The following is a 23,794-nucleotide window of genomic DNA, read 5'->3' as shown; positions in this document are numbered from 1 at the left end:
TAGCATGAATATGCCCGTTGAGTCTATAGAATTTATGATAAAAGTGTCAAACCCTCTAGGAAAGCATGTAATAGTTGACAAAGTATGTAAGAGTTGCCCATTAATGATTAGAGGTCATTGTTTTTCAGCTAATCTCATGCTTTTGTCGTTTAATGAATTTGATATAATACTTGGTATGGATTGGTTGACCATGCATGATGTAGTAGTTAATTGTGGAAGGAAGATCACTAAATTGAAATGTGAAAGTGGTGATATCCTTCGAGTTGAATCGGATAGATTGCCTATAGTGATTTCTTCTATGACTACTTAGAATTGTCTAAGAAAAGGTTATGAAGCTTATCTTGCCTTTGTGTTGAATACAAAAAAGTCTGAATTGAAAATTGAATCAGTGCCGGTAGTATGTGAGTATTCAGATGTGCTCCCAGAAGAATTGACGGGATTACCTCCAATTAGGGAAGTTGAGTTGGCATCAAATTAGTTCCAGGCACTGCACCTATTTCGATTGCTCCGTATAGGATGGCTCTGACAGAGTTAAAAGAGTTGAAAGTTCAGTTACAAGAGTTGATGGATAAAGGTTTCGCGAGACCCAATTTTTCTCTGTGGGGCGTATTGGTGCTATTTGTGAAAAACAAAGATGGTTCGATGAGATCGTGCATTGACTACCGACAACTCAATAAGGTGACCATAAAGAACAAGTACCCTTTACCAAGATTTGATGACTTTTTTGACCAATTGAAGGGAGCCACAGAATTTTCAAAGATAGACTTGAGGTCTGGGTACTACCAGTTGAGAGTCTAAGATTCAGACGTACCGAAGACTGCATTTCGAATGAGGTATGGTCACTATGAATTTTTGGTTATGCCTTTTGGTTTAATGAATGCGCCTGCTGTATCTATGGATTTAATGAACCATTTTTTCCGACCATACCTGGATAAATTTGTGGTTGTTTTCATTGATGATATCCTGATTTATTCTCATGATGAGACTAAGCATGCCGAGCACTTGAGAACGGTTTTGTAAACCTTGAGAGACAAGTAGTTGTATGCTAAGTTCAGTAAAAGTGAATTTTGACTTTGAGAAGTCAGGTTTTGGGGCCACATTATTTCGGGTAATGATATTAGAGTTGACCCGAGTAAGATTTCAGTTATTATTGATAGAAAACCTCTACGGAATGTAACTGAGGTCAGAAGCTTTCTAGGTTTGGCCGGTTATTACAGGCGGTTTGTGATCGTGTTATGAATCGTGATAAGTTTTATAATTTATGACTGTCCGTTCTTGAAAACTAACTATTATCATGACAAAGGCAAGTGCACCTTATCGAATAGTAGTATAGCTTATGGCAAGACCGGGATGTCAAACCCAAAGGAACTAAAAGTACTAGTATTAACTTTCTTTTTATTATCTAGCCTAAAAATAAAGGGGTTTGTTTTATCTAAACTAATTACTAAACTAAGAATGCACAGAAAGTAAATTGGGGAAATAACTTTTGGGAAAGCTGAATGATTTAGACAATACCTAAGGGAAAAATCCACCAAGACTTCACTTATTATTGACTCTAAATCAGACGATTTATTCACTTGACTTGATCTGTAGAAATCCCTAATTTATATTATTTTCTCTCTCGAAACTAACAACGTCTAACCCTAGGTTGATTAATTTAAATCTCTTTCTCCCCTAGTGTTGCATTAACTCGATCTATAGATTCTCTTATTAGGTTTCACCCTAATCCAAAAAAATCTTATCACCCTATCTTTAGGCGTGCAATCAACTCCGCTTAATTATGTTAGATCTACTCTTAGACAGGGACTTTTGCTCCTCTGAATAAGCACATCAAAACTTGAATCAATATCCTGGAATATTAAAGCAAGAATTAAGAACTCATAATTAAGAACAAGTCAAATATTTATCATATAATTCAGATAATAATAACCAGATCCATCTTAGGTTTCATTCCCCTTAGGTATTTAGGGGGTTTAGTTCATATTTATGAAATAAAACATCTCAAAAGAATAATGATAGCAAAACATAAAGAAAACCCAAGAACTCTAGAAGGGAATTGAAGGGAGATCTTCAGTCTTTAAGGTGAATCCGTCTTCTGAGATGGATCAATCAGCTTTCCTCGAGTAATTCCTTGCCTCTTACTCCCTGTGTCTATTTTTTGGCACCTCCTAGGGTGTTTATATAGGCTTTAGAATGCTTCTAAACCCTCAAGAGTGGCCTTTTCCAATTAGGACTAGACTTGGGCTCGACAGAGACACGCCCGTGTGTGATTGCTTCAAACCGTGTTAAAGTCTGTTAAATAGACATGGGCGTGTGGTCTACTCACGTAAGTCATACTCGATTCTACTAAAAGGACATGGGCGTGTGGTATGCCCGTGTACGGAAGTCCAGGCCATGTTGATTTCACATGTTAGTCCATTTTCTTCGTTTTTGGCCCGTTTCTCGCTCTTTTTACTCTCTTATACTCACCTAAGTATAAAACATGAAATTAAAGGATTAGGAGCATCGAATTCACCAAATCTAAGGATAATTCATCCAAAAATACGCTAAGCATGAGGTAAAAATATGTATAAATTACGGTTTATCAAATATCCCTACACTTAAGCATTTGCTTGCCCTCAAGCAAAATCCTCAACCCACAATCAAAATAAATTCTTCTCAACTTATAATTCTTATCAATAGTCTCTCAAAATAATCCATAAGTAGTCACACATTGAAAATTCAACTCGAAGAACATCAAAGTTTCAAGCATTCTAAGTTGAGCATTTTATTACGAAAACATAGGTGTCTCCCCTCATCTAAGTAATCACCTTTGATTCAAAATATCACAGAGTTTCACATCCTCACTAAAGATTCACTCAAATCACTCAAGGTTTTTAAGGACAAGAAATTTAGCACTTAACAGTCAATATAAAAAGTTATTACCATAGGCTTGCATGAAAATCAAATCTCCACCATTATATATTGAGATGATACATCAGTCAAAAGGTCTTTAGAGGGTTGTAACATGGCTTGGTTAGGGTGTGTGGTTACAAGCTGAAAAAGAAGGTTAGAATCGAGATTGAATTGAAAAATTACCTAACTAGAAAAATACTACAACTTGATAAATTACATTTCTAATTAGAAAATCCTAGAATTGAGGTTTTTTTTATGGGATAAGGAATTTAAATACTTAAGCTCAAAAACAAAGAATTACTACTAATATGTATGTATGTATGTTTTTTTTTAAGAATAAGTCAAATAACATAGGCTAGCTATCAAAAATAAAACATAGCTAAGCAATTTATTCAAATCAAATCTCGACAAAAATAGGGATCAAATTAAATTAGGGGATTTCAACAATAATGAGTTATGGGTTAATATTGAGGGTAAATTAATTAATGCCTTGTTAGGCTCAAGGGGTTTCATTAAGGGTTAATTATGGTGGTAGGCTTTTATGGAGTGAGTGGGTTAAACCTAGGTGCCTTTATCATCTCAACATATCAAATCAAAGGTGTGGTCTTGAAATGCATAATCCAGCAAGTTCTAAAATAACAAATCAATATTGATGCAGCAATAATAAAAGTGAGCATGAAAGAAATAATAGATGCTCTAAAGGCTCAAGATCTCACAAAAATTATGGCCTTTTTGATGTTAAGCTTGTGAACTTCAACTCAAGATAATACCTAAACTTGGGGAAACAACCTAAAAATTTTTAATTCTCAAAAAATCAATTTATCATGCTTGATTCTGTAATTCCTTAAAGTCTAACAATCAATGCATAAATGCCTATGTTTTAATTCAAGGCATATCAATAAAAATCATAAATTAATCAAAATTCACTCTAATAAAGATATGAGAAGATCACATGAGAATAAGACAAAATTCAGGGATTTTTCTGGTAATGATATAAATGACCCCCCCACACTTAAGATGTACATTGTCCTCAATGTACAAAGATGTATAATAGTAATATAAAGATAATATAAAAAGAGGGAGAGAAGTGAAATTGGCCTGAAATTATGGACGATATCCTTGTATTAGCTAGAATGAGAATTGAAGAACAAGCTAAAAGGAACGCATGATTCTGAGGGATAATTGAGAAGCCACCCCTGTGAAGGAGAATTAAGGGAATAATTCAATGATAACCATAAAGGTAGGTAGAATATAAGATGGGGGTCATCAAAAGTAAATAAGAGACAATGGAATAAAAATAGAAACAAAGATAAAAATAAAAATAATAGTAAAACACGTACGCCCGTGTTCCTCGGGGCGTGTTGGTGCACATAGTCGTGTCATTTTGTCAGTTTCAACCATGGGTGGTGGGCACAGGCATGTTGCATGCCTGTGTTAATTCATTCGCTTCTCCCACTCCCGTGTTTATGTGCCCATGCCCGTGCTAATTTCTTAGTTTCGACCACAGTTTATAGACACGGGTCTGTTGTACGCCCATGTTGATTTCGCAGGATTGCCCACGGCCATGTCGCACGACCGTGGCAATGTATCGAATCCCGTGTTTTGGGAAAAATTTTGCTCTACTTTCACATGGCTATATCGCACAGCCATGTCTCTGCCTGTAGTATACGCACGGCCTAAGGCATGCCCGTGGGTAATGCCGTGTTTGCCCTTATCAAATGTCAACATTTCCTACAGTTAGACTATGAATAGTTAAAGAAAAATTAAACCTTATTTAGTGAGGTTAGTGCTTGGGTTGCCTCCCAAGAAGCGTTTATTTAGAGTCTAAGCTCGACTCTACCTTGTAGGTATATTTAGGAAAGTTCGTGGAGCCGTAGCTCCTCTCTATCGTCTTTGAAATTCTCACCGTTGTAAAATTTTAAACGATGTCTATTTACCTTGAAAGTGTCTTGTGATGGGTGACTTACCTCTATTGTGCCATATGGAAAGACAGTTTGGACTACGAAAGGACCTGACCATCGTGATTTAAGCTTTCCCGGGAACAATTTGAGCCTCAAGTTATACAACAGGACAAGATCTCCTACTTCAAATTGCTTGCGTTGTTTTAAACGAGTGTCGTGGCGGCGCTTCGTTGCTTTCTTGTATAGGCGTGAATTCTCATATGCATTGGTTCACCACTCATCTAACTCGTTCAACTGCATCAACCTGTTTTCACCTGTAAGTTCGGGATCGAGGTTTAGAAATTTTATAGCCCAAAATGCTTTGTGTTCTAACTCAAATAGTAGATGACAACTTTTTCCATAAACAAGTCTGTAAGGTGATGTTCTTATGGGGGTCTTAAAAGCGGTTCTATAAGCCCATAAAGCATCATCTACTTTCATTGCCCAATCCTTCCTGTTTAACTCTACTATCTTTTCTAGGATACATTTAAGCTCTTGGTTTGCTACTTCGACTTGGCCACTAGTTTGAGGGTGGTAACGGGTGGCTGTTCTATGGTGAACACCGTATTTTTTCAGTGTCTTGTCAAATTGGGCGTTACAAAAATGAGTACCCCTATCATTGATAATTGCTCTAGGTGTTCCAAATCGAGAGAAAAGTTTCTTAAGGAATCGTACTACTACTCCAGCATCATTAGTAGGTAAAGCTTGGGCTTCAACCTATTTGGACATGTAATCAACAACTATTAAGATGTACTTATTCCCAAATGAACTAAGGAATGCACCCACGAAGTCGATACCCCAAATGTCAAATATTTCACATGAGAGCATATATGTCTGAGGCATTTCATCACGTTTGGAGATATTACCTGTCCGTTGGCATTTGTCACAAGAAGTAACATACTTGTTAGTGTCTTTGAATAGAGTGGGCCAATAAAAACCTGATTCTAGGATTTTATATGCGGTCTTATTTCCACTGTAATGTCCTCTAGTCGGTCTTGAGTGGTAATGTTCCAAGATCTTCAATGCTTCTTCCCTTGTAACGTATCTCCTAATGACTTGATCTGAACATATACGAAAAATAAAAGGGTCTTCCCAAAAGTAGTTTTTCACATCAGTAAAGAATCGCTTCTTTTGCTGATGTCTCAACCCTTTTGGGAAAATGTTAGTGGCTAAAAGATTTGCAATGTTTGCAAACCAAGGTACCTCAGAATCAGATATAGCAAAAAATTGTTCTTCAGGGAATGAATCATTTATTTCAACGTCATCTAGCTCTTTAGTACTTAAATTTTCAAGCCTGGAGAGATGGTCAGCTGCGAGATTTTCAGCTCCTTTCTTATCCTTAATCTCCAAGTAAAATTCCTGTAATAATAGAAACCATCGAATGAGTCAAGGTTTTGCATCAGTTTTAGTCAAAAGGTAGCGAAGAGCAGAATAGTCAATATAAACGACAGCTTTAGACAATATTAGATATGGCCTAAATTTATCAAATGCAAAAACCATAGCTAGCAGCTCTTTCTCCATGGTGGTGTAGTTTTCTTATGCGGCTGTCAAAGTTTTGCTAGCATAATAGATAGGTTGAAAATGTTTATCTCTTTGCTGTCCCAAAACTACACCTACTGTAAAATCACTCGTATCGCACATTAGTTCAAAAGGAGAATTCCAATCAGGTGCAATTATAATTGGAGCTTTAGTCAGTTTATCCTTTAAAGTATTAAATGCTTCTAAACATTCCTGATTGAAATTAAAAGGCACATCTTTTTCTAATAATTTAGTCAAGGGCTTAGCTATTTTAGAAAAGTCTTTAATCAATCTTCTATAAAACCCATCATGTCCTAAAAAACTTCTAATAGCCTTAACCGAATTAAGGGGAGGTAGTTTTTCAATGGTTTCAATTTTAGATTTATCAACCTCAATCCCTTTACTAGAAATTTTATGTCCTAACACAATACCTTCTTGAACCATAATGTGACATTTTTCCTAGTTAAGCACAAGGTTTGTTTCCTCACATCTTATTAACACTCATTTTAAAATTTTAAGGCAAATATGGAAAGAGTTACCGGTCCATGACGTCTTCTACGAGTTTATCAAATATGGCCATCATACAGTGCTGAAAAGTAGAAGAGCATTACATAATCTAAAAGGCATTCTACGATAAGCAAATGTACTGTATGGACATGTAAATGTCATATTTTCTTGATCTTCAGGAGCTATTGGGATTTGAAAATAGCCAGAGAGTCCATCTAAAAAGTAGTAGTACATGTGTCCTGACAATCTTTTCAACATTTGGTCAATGAATAGAAGGGGGAAGTGGTCTTTTCTCGTGGCATCATTTAGCTTCCTATAATCAATGCAAACTCTCCAACCTGTGACTGTCCTTGTTGGGATTAATTCATTCTTCACATTGGCTACAACAGTCATGCCTCCTTTATTAGGAACAACCTGCACTGGACTTATCCAAGAACTGTCAGAAATAGGATAAATAATTCCAGCATCTAGGAGTTTAATTACCTAGGCTTTAACAACTTCCTTCATGTTGGGTTTAGTCGTCTTTGGGCTTGCACGCATGGCTTATATTCATCTTCAATTAAAATTTTGTGGGTGCAAAAACAAGGACTGATCCCTTTAATGTCAGAAATTTTCCAAGCTATGGCCCTTTTATGCTCTCTTAAGACTTGGAGTAATTCTTCTTTCTCTTTAAGGACTGATCCCTTGGATCGACGTTTGCTGATTTTTAAGTGCAGTTTCAGTGTTCTGAAAATTGATTTCCGCTACTGAAATAAATTTTGACATCATCTCCTCAAGGTTCGGCTTTTTTTCTTACTGGTATAGTTGTTGTTGGAAGCCTGGAGGATGTTGTGGTCTCTGATTTCCTTGCCCTCCCCATGAGAAATTTGGGTGGTTCCTCCAACCTGGATTGTAAGTGTTATTATGAGGTTGAAGATTATTACCCATAAAATTTAGTTGCTCGTGTTCCATGTTGTGGCCATAAGGTTGGTATTCTGAATTGCTCGCTCCACCTCCATTTTTATTGCATTGCATTACTGGGTGAACCTGTGAAGAGTTAAGTAAACCACTAATTTTTTTATTCAAAAGTTTTACCTGATTAGAGAGCATGGTGACCGAATCGGTGTTAAAAATGATAACTGCTTTCTTGGCTTTGTCCTCATAACTTGCCACTAATAATTATTCAGTGACATCTCCTCTATAAATTCATAAGCCTCCTCAGGTGTCTTATTATTGATAGTCCCACCAGCAGCTACGTCAATCATATGTCTAGTTGAAGGATTCAGGCCATTGTGAAATGTTTGAACCTGCAACCATAAGGGCATCCCATGGTGAGGGCACCTTCTCAAGAGGTCCTTGTATCTCTCCCATGCATCATAAAGTGTTTTTAGATACATCTGCACAAAAGAAGAGATATCATTCCTTAATTTGGCCGTTTTAGCCAACGAAAAATATTTAAGTAAAAACTTTTCGATCATTTGTTCTCAAGTAGTAATTGACCCTCGTGGTAACGAGTTCATCCACTGTTTAGCTTTGTTCCTCAATGAAAAGGGAAACAATAGAAGACGAATGGCATCATCAGAAACGCCATTGATCTTAAAAGTGTTGCAAAACTCTAAGAAATTCGCCAAATGAGCGTTTGGGTCCTCGTCCTGCAAACCATCAAACTGAACAAACTGTTGGATCATTTGAACTGTGTTAGGTTTAAGTTCAAAATTATTTGCAGCAATAGCAGGCCAAACTATACTTGACTCAATTCCTGTTAAAGTAGGTTTAGCATAATCATAAATAGTGCATGGAGTAGGATTCTGATTTACTGGATCAGCAGCAACCGCAGGAGGTAGTGAATTTTCCTGATTTTTAGCCATCTCCTCGACTGTAGTGTGAATTTCATCCTCTTACTCTTCCTCTATGTATTTTAGGCTTCTCCTTATTTCTCTTTGATTTTTTCGAGCTATGCGATCGATCTCACAATCAAAAAGTAATGGTCCCGATGGGTTTCTTCTAGTCATGCACTATAAAAACCTGCCAGAAGCGAATAAACGAAAAATTAGAAAAGAAAATAAAATTTTAAATTGCAATAAAAATAAAATGGCTAAAGTAATAAAAATCGAGTGTTCCTAATATCTTAGTTCCCCGGCAACAGCACCAAAAACTTGATCGTGTTATGAATCGTGATAAGTTTTATAATTTATGAATGTTCGTTCTTGAAAACTAACTATTATCACGACAAAGGCAAGCGCACCTTATCGAACAGTAGTATAGCTTATGGCAAGACCGGGATGTCGAACCCAAAGGAACTAAAAGTACTAGTATTAACTTTCTTTTTATTATCTAGCCTAACAATAAAGGGGTTTGTTTTATCTAAACTAATTACTAAACTAAGAATCCATAGAAAGTAAATTGGGGAAATAAATTTTGGGAAAACTGAATTATTTGGACAATACCTAAGGGAAAAATCCACCTAGACTTCACTTGTTATTGACTCTGAATCAGATGATTTATTCACTTGACTTGATCCGTAGAAATCCCTAATTTATATTGTTATCGCTCTCGAGAGTAACAATCTCTAACCCTAGGTTGATTAATTGAAATCTCTTTCTAATTAACTCACTAGTGCTGCATTAACTCGATCTATAGATTCCCTCATTAGGTTTCACCCTAATCTGGAAAAAATCTTGTCACCCTATCTCTAGGCGTACAATCAACTCCGCTTAATTATGTTAGATCTACTCTTAGACAGGGACTTTTGTTCCTCTAAATAAGCACATCAAAACTTGAATCAATATCCTGGAATATTAAAGCAAGATTTAAGAACTCATAATTAAGAACAAGTCAAATATTTATCATATAATTCAGAGAATAATAACAAGATCCGTCCTAGGTTTCATTCCCCTTAGTTATTTAGGGGGTTTAGTTCATATTTATGAAATAAAACATCTCAAAATAATAATGATAACAAAACATAAAGAAAACCTAAGAACTCTTGAAGGGAATTGAAGGGAGATATTCAGTCTTGAAGGTGAATCCGTCTTCTGAGATGGATCAATCGACTTTTCTCGAGTAATTCCTTGCCTCCTACTCCCTGAGTCCATTTTTTGGTACCTCTTGGGGTGTTTATATAGGCTTTAGAATGCTTCTAAACCCTCAAGAGTGACCTTTTCCGAATAAGACTAGACTTGGGCTCGACAGGGACACGCTCGTATGACATGCCCGTGTGCGATTGCTTCAAACCGTGTTCGAGTCTATTAAATAGACACGGGCGTGTGGTCTACCCGTGTAAGTCGTGCTCGATTCTACTAAAAGGACATGGCATGTAGTTTGCCCGTGTATAGAAGTCCAGGCCATGTTGATTTCACATGTTGGTTTATTTTTTCTGTTTTCAGCCCGTTTTTTGCTCGTTTTACTCTCCTATGCTCACCTAAGTATAAAACATGAAATTAAAGGATTAGGAGCATCGAATTCACCAAATATAAGGATAATCCATCCAAAAATATGCTAAGCATGAGGCAAAAATATGTATAAATTACGGTTTATCAGTTTGTGAAAGGATTCTCCATGATTGCTACTCCGATGATGAGATTGTTACAAAAAGATGTTAAGTTCGAATGGACAGAAAAATGCCAATAGAGTTTTGAGAAACTAAAGGTATTAGAATCTAAAGGCATTATTGACTTAGGCTCCGATTTTAGTACAACCTAAACTAAGAAAAGAATTTGTGGTTTATAGTAATGCGTCTTTAAACAGATTGGGTTGTGTGCTTATGCAGAAAGGCAAAGTGATCGCTTATGCCTCGAGGCAGCTGAAACCGCATGAGAAGAATTATCGAACACACGATTTAGAATTGGCTGCCATAGTTTTTTGCGTTGAAGATTTGGAGATATCATTTTTATGGTGAGAAATGTCATGTGTATACTGATCATAAAAGTCTAAAGTACTTGTTGACTCAAAAGGACTTGAACCTACGACAACGAATGTGGCTAGAGTTGATAAAAGACAACAAGCTAGTGATTGACTACCACCCAGGAAAGGCGAACGTGGTCGCCGATGCCTTGAATAGTAAGTCGTTTGGCCTTAGCAGATGATGGTTCGATTCTAACTGAGTTGAGAGCTAGACTGATGTTTCTTCAAGAGATTTATGAAGGTCAGCAAAGTGACGGCGATTTGCAAGCCAAAAGAGTTCAATGTAAATCGGGCATGGAATCAGATTTTTGGATTAGTTCTGCTGGTTGCTTAATATTCTGAAATAGGATTTGTATTCCTAAGAATACCGAGTTGATTCAGAAGATTTTACTTGAGCCCCATAATGGTCGTCTATCTATGCATCCGAAAAGTACAAAAATGTACAATAACTTGAAGAAACTGTATTAGTAGTCGAGTATGAAAAGAGATATTTCTGAGTTCATTTTGAGATGTCTGATTTGTCAATAAGTGAAAGTTGAACACCAAGTACCTTCAGTCTTACTTTAGCCTGTGATGGTTCTCGAGTGGAAATGGGATCGTATTACTATGGATTTCTTAACGGGACTGCCTTTGACACCGAGAAAGAAAGATGTTGTATGGATTGTGGTTGATCGATTAACAAAGTCAGCCCATTTCATACAGGTACATATCGACTATTCATTTGACAAGCTAGCCGAGTTGTATATTTCTGAAATAGTGGGGTTACACGGAGTGCCTTTATCGATTATATCGGGTAGAGATTCAAGGTTCATTCGCGATTTTGGAAGAAGTTATAGGAGGTTTTAGGTACAAAATTGAATTTTAGTATTGCTTTCCATCCATAGACCGACGGTCAGTCTGAGCGAGTAATTCAAATTCTGGAAGATATGTTGTGGTGTTGTGTTCTTGAGTTCCAAGGTAATTGGGAAAAGTATTTACCATTGGTAGAATTTGCCTACAACAACAGTTTTTAGTTGAGTATGAAAATGGCACCTTATGAGGCGCTGTACGGGCGTAAGTGTTGAACGCCTTTGTATTGGACCAAACTTAGAGAGAATCAGATTCACAGGGTTGATTTGGTTAAAGAAACCGAATAAAAGGTAAAAGTGATTCAAGATTGTCTGAAAGCCGCTTCGGATAGACAGAAATCGTACGTGGATTTGAAACGGAAAGAGATTGAGTTTCAAACTAGTGATAAAGTATTTTTGAAAGTGTCTCCATGGAAAAAGGTTTTGAGATTTGGTAAGAAAGGCAAATTAAGTCCACGCTTTATTGGACCATATGATATTACTAAGAGAGTAGGGCCAGTTGCCTATCGGTTAGCCTTACCATCCGAATTGGAAAAGATTCATGATGTGTTTCATGTTTCTATGTTGCACCGAAACCGATCTGATCCTTCGCACATGATTTCACCGACAGAGATTGAGATCCAACCGAATATGACTTATGGTGAAGAGCCGATTAAGATTTTGGCTCGGGAAGTTAAGTAATTGAGAAACAAAAGTATTGCCCTTGTGAAAATTTTATGGCAAAGGCATAGGGTTTAAGAGGCTACATAGGAGACCGAGGAAAACATGATAAACCAATACCCGAACCTTTTCACAGGTAAGATTTTCGAGGACGAAAATCCCTGAGGGGGGAGAATTGTAACTCCCCCATTAGGGTCTAATCAGAACAGTGGTTTTGAGACCACAAATCTGAAATAGAAATAATTGTTTTATGATTCTCATGAGGTCTATGATATGATTGTATGCTTTTGTGAAGGTTTCATGAAGAAATTTTATTGATAAAGTGTCCAATTTGACATTTAGGACTAAATTGAAAAAAGTACAAAACGTGAGTTCTAGAAGCTTTAGGCATGAAATTGCCATGGATTATTGACTAGAGGTCCTTAAATAGTAATTTTCCCAATTTCTAAAAGCTTTAGGCATGAAATTGCCATGGATTATTGATAAACATCTTTTACTAAGTGGTTTTTCATGAAAACACCTAAAAAGGACCTTTTTGTAAAAGTTGTGAAATAAGTGGTTAAAAATCTTATTTGAAAGAAAACATGGGTTGATATAAGTATGTTATAAGTTCGACTAGGCTTGGGTATCAAAGAAAATGAACACATTTCATTTTACGAGCCTAGGGGCTAAGTTGTAATTATGTGAAAGTTTAGGGGAAAAGTATAATTTTGCCAAAGTATGATTTATGGACTATTTTGAACAATGTGATGATTAAATGAGCTGAATTTGCTATTATAGATCAAGGAAAATGGAGTCCAGACCTAGACCGGGGAAAGAACAAGATTTTGTACTAAATCGAATTAATTGTACATATTTTGTACCGAGGTTCATATGTAAATAATGCAATGATATATCATATTTTAATATTTTATTAATATATGAGTCTCTATGATTAATTATTATGACAAGTGTATGAACAATGTTATAGTCTATGAGCATGACATTGTGGATGAGTTCGATGAATATGTAATATCGAGAAAATCTCGTTTGAACCTTAAAAATAGTTTAGAGTACAAGTGACATGTCACTAGGAACTATGTGATTATGAGATCATGATATTAAGTGTATATGTGACTATGTAAATCCAGGTGTTAGTCTTGTACGTTCTACCTGTAGCTGGGTAGCCTGACATGTGTTGCGGGTACCTGACAACTTGTGTGAGCAGCCCGAGAAGTTACGTCCTGACTGTCAGCTTATGTAAGCACACCCGTGATTACTCGAGAGTGAGTAATCTGTGATTATGATGTGAAGTTGCATGTGGCTAAGTTTAAAGCACTATGTGCAAGTTTTCCATGTATCCGATAGTATTCCGAGTGTTCAACGAGTAAACCTATGAGTTATTCGATAAGTAAGTCAATAACGTGGAATCATGACAATGTGTTACGAGTTGGTACAGGTATTTGATATGTGATGAACTTTTGGTAAGATTGAAATTGTGTAAGTTATGTCTACAAATTAAGCTATACCTATGAAATTTGATAACACATAAGTAAACTATGTTAGGTCAATGGTATCCATACATATGATTATGTTGCTATTTATTTGCATGTGAACTTACTAAGCTTTATGCTTACTCCCCTCTTTTTTTTATTTTCTTATAGTATTGCCAAGATAGCTCGAGGAACGAAGGACATCGGAGGCTCGACCACACTATCAACTGGACATTTGGGTATAGTTAGTCCCAATATTTTGATTATGGCATGTATAGGGGCTTGGTCTTTTTGTTATATGTCATATTGGTTTAGCCAAATGTATTGGCTTATAGTATATTTGATTCATTTTCTATATGGCCATGTGATACGGTTTAAATTGATCATTTGGGTTGTAACCCTAATCAATTATGCATGCATGCGATGTTTTATGCTTGATGTGATTACTTATGGATAAGATGTGTGATGAATAGCACATGTTAAGAGAATGAATCATGGCTAATAAGAATGACCAAAGCTATGGTATAATTGAGTAAATTGAAAGAAGATTTAGTATGGTGAATAAATATGAAATTGGTGTGGAACGCCATGTGAAAATATGATGGTTTGGATGTGTGACATGTTGATATTACAAAGGCATGGATTAGTCATGTCTATGAGTTTTTGAGTAACTAAATATATTATATTGCATGTCGTCTAAGATGAATGAATAAATGGGCATTTAAGGGTGACAAAGGGCTTGGAAAATAGCCTCAAACTGGTCTGTGACACACGGCCTTCCCCATGGGCACGTGATTCAGATGTGTGTCCCCTGCAACATAATTAATGCAAAATAGAATGCCTAGTAGTAAACATACGAGCAAAGACACGGCTGTGTGTCTCAGCCGTGTGAAGGGCACGGCCTTAGGACATGGGCGTCTGTCGAGGCCGTGTGAAGTTTGCACTTAATTTTTGGAATTTAATTCACCACACGGGCGTGTGACTTGGCCGTGTGACCTTAATTTGGTTGATGTCATCATAGTCAAAGAGTTACACGGACTGAGGACACGAGCGTGTCCCGAGCCACACGGACGTGTTTGACCACATGACCTACCCACACGGGCGTGTGACTCTTCAAAACAAAAAAACTGTGTAAGTGTCAAAAAGGTTCCAAAAGTTCTCGATTTAGTCCCAAACAGCTTCCGATGTGTGTTTTGGCCTCGTAGACCCTTTAAAGGGACAAATTGCATGCGATTGAAAGGTTTTAAAATTGGGAAAAATTTTATGGCTTGATTTTGTGTGTTTGTTTATGTTTAAGTCCAGTAATACCTCGAACTCTGTCCCAATGTTGGACACGGGTAAGGGGTTTTATACATTCCCTCTTTAGTTCATGCATTTATACAGCTTTCACATATCAATGGCTATTAACCATGTAACAGCCATTTTTGGGTCAAATTGGAACAGTAGTTTTGGGACCACAAATCTTAAGTAGAAATATTTATTTTATTATTTCTTTAAGGTCTACAGGATGATAGAATAATTGCGTGAAAATTTCGTTAAGAAATTTTATCGATTGAGTGCCCAATTTGACTAGAAGGACTAAATTACAATATGTGCAAAACTTGAATTCTATAAGTTAAAGGTGTCTAATTGTTATGAACTTTTAATTAGAGGCCCCTAAATGGCAACTATACCATTATACCTTAGGATGGACAAAAATGGGCATGGTTAGGAGAAATTTTAAAGTTATGCATTAAGGGTATTTTAGTAATTTGGTAAATAAAGACAAAATTAACAAATAAAATTGCCCATCTTCTTCAATTTAGTCCCCCATAGTTGAAAATTGCAAGGGAAGACATAGCTAGCGTTTGTCCAAGCTTTCAAGCTCAATTGATAGTCCGTTCTTGTCCTGTTTTTAATGATTTTTATAATTTTGAGATCGTTTTAACTTGATTTAGCTATTTCAAGGACTAATTTGAAAGAAAGTTAATGTCTAAAATTTTACCCATGTTTAATATGTTTGTATTTTGATGTTTAATGGTAGAAAATACATGTTCGTTGTTAGTTAAATAACGTTTGTAAAGTATTTTTGATAAAAATGTTAAATAGGGACTTATTTGTAAAAGTCTATAAAATGTGTAGAAAAGTGTGAATAAATGAAAATTTTGGGTTTTTATGAGTACAAAAAATATTCGGCTAGGCTTGGGTTGTGATAAAATTGAAAGAAATTCATTTTACAAGCCAAGGGACTAATTTGTAAAATGTTAAAAAGTTAGGGGAAAATGTAAATTTTGCCATAATGTGTTTTTGGGTTGAATTGAATAATGTGATGATTAAATAAGTTAAATGTGGTATTATAGATCAAGAAAAACGAAATTTGGGTTTAGATCGGTTGGAAAACAAAGTAATTGACAAATAGATCCCTGTGGCCATTTCTGTAACCGAGGTAAGTTCGTATGTCAAATAAGCTTTATTATAATTGTATTTAAATGCTTCAATACTTCATGAATTGTGTTATTGACTCTACAGACACGTTCGATGACATTTTGGCAAGCGAGAAATCCCAATCGAACCTTAGGAATAGATTAGGATACAAGTGATATGTCACTAGGGTTTTATGTTATGTGATCCGGGTGCTGGTCCTGTACATCCTAATGGTGGCTGAGTATACCAACATATGGTGCAGTTACTTGACAGCTTGTGTGAGCAGCACCGAGTAGCTACGTCTTAACTGACTGCTTGTGTGAGCAGGTCCGTTAATAGCTCGAGAGCGAGCATATATGTGTTATGAGATATAGGTAGCAATGGCTACATATGTGGCACCTTGTGTACAAGGTTTTTCTCGAGTATCCGATATTATTATTCTAGTGGTTCATTGGGTATAAGGACGATGAGATTAAGTGTGAAATTATTACGAGATGGTACAAGTATGTACTTAAAGCTTATGATTATTAATTCGTGAAATGATAATTTCAAGGTAAGTTGTGATAGAAGTGAATTATGATCATGAAATTTTGGTAAATTACATTATCTTACGTTATATTACTTGCATGTTAATGTATGGTAAGGTTTGCTTATTTCTTTCATACGAGCTTATTAAGCTATATAGCTTACTCCGTTTTATTTTCCATGTTTTATAGTGTCACGAAGCTAGATTGGGTTGGAGATTATCGGAGTTCGCATCACACTATCAAACTGTTATTTTGGGTACCAACGATTTTAAACATTTTGAGAATATGGCATGTATAGGGACTTGGTCATTCTGTTATATGTGTCATCACGATTTGGCCAAATGTATTGACTTGTAATAGTCATAGGTTTGTTTTGGTATTTGGCCATGTAACATTGAATTGGTTGTAAGCTTATATATATATATATATATATATATATATATATTTATATATGCATGCATGTGCAATTATCTCTTGTGTGATGTGGTTTATAAATGCTTGGTAAATGGTTGAATATGGCTTAATGGTTTTGTTGTTGAATGGTTAAGATTAGCTCATTGGTATGCTAGGAAAACTAAGTAAAAATTGTGCATGTTATTGGCAGCCATTTTGGAGCTTGTAGAATGTGAGTTTGGTATGATTTGGTTTGGAAAAATATGATGTTGTAAATATGTTGAGTGTGGATAATGAAATGACATGATTTAACCTTGTTTTTGGATGTTTTGGTTGCGTAAATATGCCATGATTTATGCCATTAAGATTGTGGGTGTGTATGTGCAAATGAGGGTGACAAATGGCTTGGTAAATAGCCTTTATTTTGTCCACATGGGTAGACACACGGGCATGTGTCTCGGCCATGTGTGACACACGGCTTGCCCCCACAGGCATGTGTTTCGGCCCTGTGTCCCCTACACCCTAATTTTGAGAAACAGATTGCCCAGAATTGAGCACACAAGCAGAGACATGGGCGTGTGACTCAGCCATGTGAGAGACACGACCTCAAGCACGGGTGTGTGTCTCGACCTCAAGCACGGGCATGTGTCTCGGCCATGTGTGACACACGGCTTGCCCCCACAGGCATGTGTTTCGGCCCTGTGTCCCCTACACCCTAATTTTGAGAAACAGATTGCCCAGAATTGAGCACACAAGCAGAGACATGGGCGTGTGACTCAGCCATGTGAGAGACACGACCTCAAGCACGGGTGTGTGTCTCGACTGTGTGAAGTCTGCACCTATTTTGTGAAAATTAATTAACCACACGGCCTAGCACACAAACGTGTGGCTTGGCCGTGTAACTTTAATTTGTTCATGATTTGCAAAACAAATAGTTACACGGGTTAGGGACACAAGCGTGTGTGACCACTTGGCCTGCCCACACGGGCGTGTGACCCCTATTCATAGCAAAATTTCTCTAAGTTTTGTAAAGATTTCTTAAGTTCTTGGTTTATTCCCGAATCACTTCCAAAGCATGTATTGGGCCTCATAGGGTCGTATTAGGTACTTTGTGATTGAATACAAATGGTTTTAATTTGGATGAAAATTTATGACTCGGAATTGTTGTTTGTTTGCGATGTAAGTCTGATAATGCCTCATACCCTGTTCCGACGTTGAATATGGGTATGGGGTGTTACAAACCATTCAGTGATCAAAGTTAAATAATGCCAAAACACAAGTTCATACAAGATATCAACGTGTGTCGTTACAATAAGCTTCAACTTTTGCCAACTACCATTTTAACTTATTCATTGTCATTTCATATAACATATCTATAATTATAAGTCATCACACTTATTACTCAACAACATGTATGATTTAAATCACCAATTCAACACGATAAGTAAAGGTTAAACCAAACTTCTCATAATAAAGCATATATACATGCTAAGTTATACCATAGGACACCTTATATACATGCCACAATCTTTGACTCAAAATGATCAAAAGCTACAAATTTAGTGATGGGATAGTGTGAGATTTTAATCGATCCGACTTGACGCATTTTGCAAAGTGATGATCTACAAGAAAAAAAATGAAAGCAAACAAGTTAAGCATATAAAATGCTTAGTAAGTTCATAGGCATTAAGCAAAACTTACATTAACTTTCAAATAAATACAAAAAGCTACCATAACTTGGGCATATTTTGGCTAAACATAACACATCACAAAATAAAAAAGGTGAGTATTATAGCAAAATCAAACCATATTATGCTATAAGTTATCAATATGCTAGTTTATGACATATTAGGTCACAATTTCAATCTCATACACTTTTAAACAAATAGTTCATGCGCAATTCAACATCTTTCTATTTGAACAACAAGATCTTTTATCATAATTCAATTTATCATTTCGTATAAGCGGTAATGCCCAATGAACTCTAGTAAATAGACTCGGATACGCAGGTAACTATACCACACCAATTGCTCATTCAAGCTAAGTATATTCATGTTAGGTTACCAGTCCATGTTAAACCTTTATATCGGCATATCTGACTGCTTGTCCAAGCTAGAAAAATACAAGTCAGGTTACCCATTCAGGCTAAACCTTTACAATGACATCAGGTTGCCAGTCTAGGCTAAACTTGTGTCGCATGTATCTACAAGTCTACAACAAATGTTGGTTCTCAATAATCATCTGTAATCAATCTGTACAAGTGTGCACAAGACCCTATTGGCATTCTGATCATATCCTAACATTTAATAAGTTCAAACGGGCATTTATTGCACAATTTAACATTTCTTTACAATTTAGTCCAAATATTACCTTTCATACCAATTTATCACCAATAAATTCACAACCATTTGAACATAAACAAATCAAACACACAATTATTTAGACGCATAAATACCATATGAACTTACTTCAAAAAAACAGCAAACAGGTTGAATCTTCAAAGATTATTCAACAATTTTGGCTTTTCCCTTATTATCCTCGATTTGATTCAATTCTTGATCAAAATAATTATTTTAAACAATTTCTCAATACCAAACATTTTTCAATTTTAGCTTTTCTCCTATGATATGCATTAACTTATTTAATTCCATTTTTTAAATGCCTGTCAAGTTTTTCATTTTATTTAATTTAGTCCCTAAAATCTATGTTGTAACCATTTTTCTATTTTGAAAAACGGTCAGACTTTTATTTAAAAGAAAACGAAAAATGGAATCGCCAACAATCCTTTTTGATAAGCTGTGATTGGGTCACCTTGTGATCGATCGTTTTAATAAAACGTTTTGATTTATTAAAACAACAATTTTGGTCTACAAAATTCGAGAAAATAGGTTCGAGAGTCGGTTACGAGGAAGAATTAGCACCCTCGTAATGCCCAAAATTGGTACTTAATTGATTAATTAATGTCTAAACGTCGAAAGTTGAAAACTCAAAAAGAATTTAAAGTACGATCTTTTTTATTAATATTGATTTAAAGGAAATGCTTGAATAAATTAAAATGAGCACTAAAGGTCTACATACCTCGAGAAAGTAAAATATCACATCCCGTAAGTTAGGACACGACATTTGAACCCTCGAAAATAAGCTTGCTTTTATTTTTTATTTTAAAAGAAATTATACCTTGAAAAAAAAATTTAAAAAGGGATATTCGATTATTTAGATCCAACGAGAAAAAATTGAAACCCCGTAAGTTAGGGTGCGATCTTCTTAGGTTTCTAAATGTGGAATATTGCCTTTATTTTTTTAAATTCGTATATTTCAAAACTTACAAGGATATTTGGTATTTTTAGGTTCAACGAGAAAATCAAAACCCAATAATTTAGGGTACAATTTCTCGAATTCCCAAAATACGAAACGTTGCCTATCTTTTTTAAAAAAAACCTTTTTGCGTATTTGGGTAAAAATTAGTACGGTATTTTTTTTAATAGAAAAATGATATGCGAATAAAACATTATACCCATGAATGACAAGTAATACCGACATACTAGTAAACAATTTGTTATTCGTAATGGCAATGTATGATATAACTTAATGATAATAACAATCAAGGTGAATGAAACAAAGAAAATAAATAACAATAATAACAATAATGATAACAATAATAATAAAACAACACACTAAAAGGAAAATGCTAAAAAAATCTAAATAAGACGAAGAAACAAATAAATAGGTATATAAATAAATATGAGGAGAATGGTGTGTAAAAATATTGAAAATAAAGTAATTAAAACAGGATATAAGTGAAATTAAAGCCACAATTTGAAATAAAACATATAGAAATAAATAATAATAGTTAAAATAATAGTAGTGATAGTAATAATAGCCAACATATAAATATAAAGAATATAAATAAATAAATAAAATATAATAGCAAAAATTATTAATAATAATGATCATAATGAAAATAATATTAATATATGAATAGGAATAGAAATATAATGAATAAAAATGTAAATAGATAAATAAAATTAGATAAACAATAATAGTATTAGAATAATAAAATAAATAAATAGAAACACGATAATGATAGCAATAATATATTAGTTAATTTAATAATAAAATAGCGAAAATAACTAAAGGGGACTAATTTGATAGCAATAATATATTAGTTAATTGCTAATGCTTGTTTCTTTTCTTTCTATTTCTTTGTATTCGTAAAAAAAAAATACAACCGATTCCTCTTGGGCTTTATAGCCGAGAAAGAAAAAAATGGAAAAATACAAGGCTTTTCGTCCTTTTTCTATGTTGTCTTTTTATTGTTGCTATTGTTTTCTTGTGTTTACATGCAGGTACGGAGGCTAGTTGGCGTGGTGGTACGTGGCACTCGGCATGGGGCGTCTGGACGCTGAACCTGGTGGCCGTCTGAGAGAGGCTGCTGGAGGCCGATTCTAGGTCTTGAGGAACCCTAGGTTTCTGCTGAAAATTTGGTTTGTGTTTTGGGCCTGGGGTATTTTGGGCTGCTTGGTTTAATTGGGTTAGATTTAGTTTAAGGTTTAGGTTGGACTTTAATTTGTAAAAGGACTATTAATATTTGGACTGAACTTATTTTATTTTGGTTTAGTTTTGGTAAATTTGGGCCCAGGGAAAAATTTGCCTATTACAGCTGCCCCTCTTTGCTCGTTGTCATGTAACGAGAAATGAGCAAAGACTATAAAAGGGCCAATTATGCCAGGACCTGCTGAGTCTCGGTGTTTCTTTTCTTCTTCTTCAAGTAACCTCGTTCCAATCCACTGTATCTTCTGAGGTATAGGAATTGATGCTTCGATCTGCTCCAATGTAATTTCAGGGAGATAAGATCTACTGTCTTCAGTCTGCTCCACTGCAACTTCAGGGAGGTAAGACTTGCTATTTCAACCTGCTCCACTGTAACTTCAGGGAGATAAAGATTGTATATTTTTTTCCTGCTCTACTGCAACTTTAGAGAGATAAGGATTATGGCTTCAATCTGCTCCACTGCAACTTCAGGGAGATAAGATCTGCTATCTTTAGTCTGTTGCACTAAAACTTCAGAGAGATAAGACTTGCTATCTTCAGTCTGCTCCACTGCAACTTTAGGGAGATAAGACTTGCTACTTCAACCTACTCTACTGCAACTTTAGAGAGATAAGGTTTGCTATGATCTGCTCTACTGCAACTTCAGAGAGATAAGATCTATTTATTTATAACTTCAATCTGTTCCACTGCAACTTCAGGGAAATAAGATTCGCTATCTTTAGTCTGCTCCACTGCAATTTTAGGGAGATAAGACTTGTAACTTCAATCTTCTCCACTACAACTTCAAGGAGATAAGATTCGCTATGATGTGTTAATCCGACCTACTGCAACTTCAAAGGTATAGGATTTGTGGTTTCACTGGTCTGTTACGCCGCTCTCCAGGGAACATGACCTGTAGAATCGATTTCATCGGCTTATGCTTATGCCAAATAATTAGGATGCTATAATCAGAATGAATCGAATGCTCCTAACTAGATGCGTATGAATGATATTTGCATGAATGCAGAATGTCATGAGAATGGTCCCCTTTTTTAATATTTGAGGTTGTCGTTACTCGTTGTTCATCAAAGTTCTACCACTAATGTGTTGTCCTGCCTTCTTTATTCAGTTGGTATATTTGACAGAAATTTTGAAGAAATAATAACTATTTGCTCAGCTGGTTTGTTGCATCCATCCTACTGCAACTCAGAGGTATAGGATTTGTACCATCTTTAATGTATTGATCTGGATAGCATGACCAGATGTGTATACAAGAATGTAGCATGTCATTTTTCGAGAATGACCCCATTTTAATACTTGGGTTACTTGTTATTCGTTGAGGTTGTATCACTAACGCAATATCTTGTCTCTTCGTTTAATTGATATCTTTGATAGAAAATCCAAAGAGATAGTTATCATTTAGACTCCTCTTTCTCAAGCATTTCCAATCCTTAGATTTGGTGAGTTTTGAACAACAGTCCTATTTTAGGTTCTTGTATTATTTAAAAGCCTTCAGAGTAATATGCAGAATTTCTTTTATGTGAATTTTATAAGTCCAATTATCATTATTTTAATAAAAAAATGCTTGAAAAATACTATCACAATGAATAAGATAGAATTTTATTAAAAGCAAAGCTCGAAGTGGATAAATTAATCAAGATAGTGAAATTTACTAGGATACAAAATGAATAAGATAAAAATAGATGCCCCGGATATCGCAGTATGGGCTTATCTGTTCAGACCTCTCAAAGACCATTTCGAGCTAGATGCGTGTCTGGGAGATCTAAAGTATTTGTTGATGCCCCAAGATGTAACGCTCCTCCTTCTTGTTAATTTTGAGAGGACAAGACTATCAGATACCCCATTTTCAAAATTTGAGCCGCCCGTTTTCGAGCTTTCAACTCGAAACCCCTTTGGTCTCAAAGCGCCTTTTGCGAGTTTTCGCCCTGGCCTCTCTATTTTTTTTTTTTTTTTAAGATCTCAAAGCACCCTTTGCAAGTTTTCGCCTTAGCCTCTCTTCTTTCTAGGTGAAGTACCTCTTGATGAAATCTGAATTCACAGGATTGGGTAAGTTTTTACCATCCATTTCAGCTAGGATCAATGCTCCTCCAGAAAAGGCTTTCTTTACCACATAAGGTCCTTCCCAGTTTGACATCCATTTCCCTCTGAAATCTTTTTGTATGGGAAAGATCTATTTCAGTACTAGGTCCCCCTCATGA

General features: G+C 35.6%; 1 non-coding gene across 1 annotated transcript; it reads left to right on the top strand.

The window, feature by feature from the left end:
* Window positions 1–8,162: 8,162 nt before the first annotated feature.
* On the top strand, window positions 8,163–8,269 carry LOC128289624 (small nucleolar RNA R71). The gene has a single exon (XR_008279268.1). It is a non-coding gene; the product is annotated as a small nucleolar RNA R71 (small nucleolar RNA).
* Window positions 8,270–23,794: the final 15,525 nt, after the last annotated feature.

The sequence above is a fragment of the Gossypium arboreum genome, chromosome 2 (assembly GCF_025698485.1).
Source record: "Gossypium arboreum isolate Shixiya-1 chromosome 2, ASM2569848v2, whole genome shotgun sequence".
NCBI classification, from domain to species: domain Eukaryota; kingdom Viridiplantae; phylum Streptophyta; class Magnoliopsida; order Malvales; family Malvaceae; genus Gossypium; species Gossypium arboreum.
Note: the sequence above shows the minus strand (reverse complement) of the source record. Positions and strands in the feature narration are given on the sequence as shown.